The sequence below is a fragment of the Halyomorpha halys genome, unplaced genomic scaffold (genome assembly GCF_000696795.3).
Source record: "Halyomorpha halys isolate HHAL.00 unplaced genomic scaffold, Hhal_1.1 Scaffold483.1, whole genome shotgun sequence".
Classification (NCBI taxonomy): domain Eukaryota; kingdom Metazoa; phylum Arthropoda; class Insecta; order Hemiptera; family Pentatomidae; genus Halyomorpha; species Halyomorpha halys.
The window spans coordinates 898,768-899,017 of NW_027110578.1; positions in this window are offsets into that span (position 1 = coordinate 898,768).

Consider the following 250-nt stretch of genomic DNA (forward strand, 5'->3'; position numbering starts at 1 on the left):
ATCCACAGTTTCTAGTAGTTCTAAAACGGTTACTATGCAGCTAATTAGTTTGATAAAGTAACGAATTAAGAAATCGCTAATATTTATTTTGTTTTCACGAATTTTATATATATTTTATACATTTATTTATATATTATTTATGTATTGTATATATATTTTATACACACACAAACACTCGCATATTCGCACATCGAATTATGACCAGTAACGGATTAGTGAGAAAAGCAGTTCTAAACCTAGATAATATGAA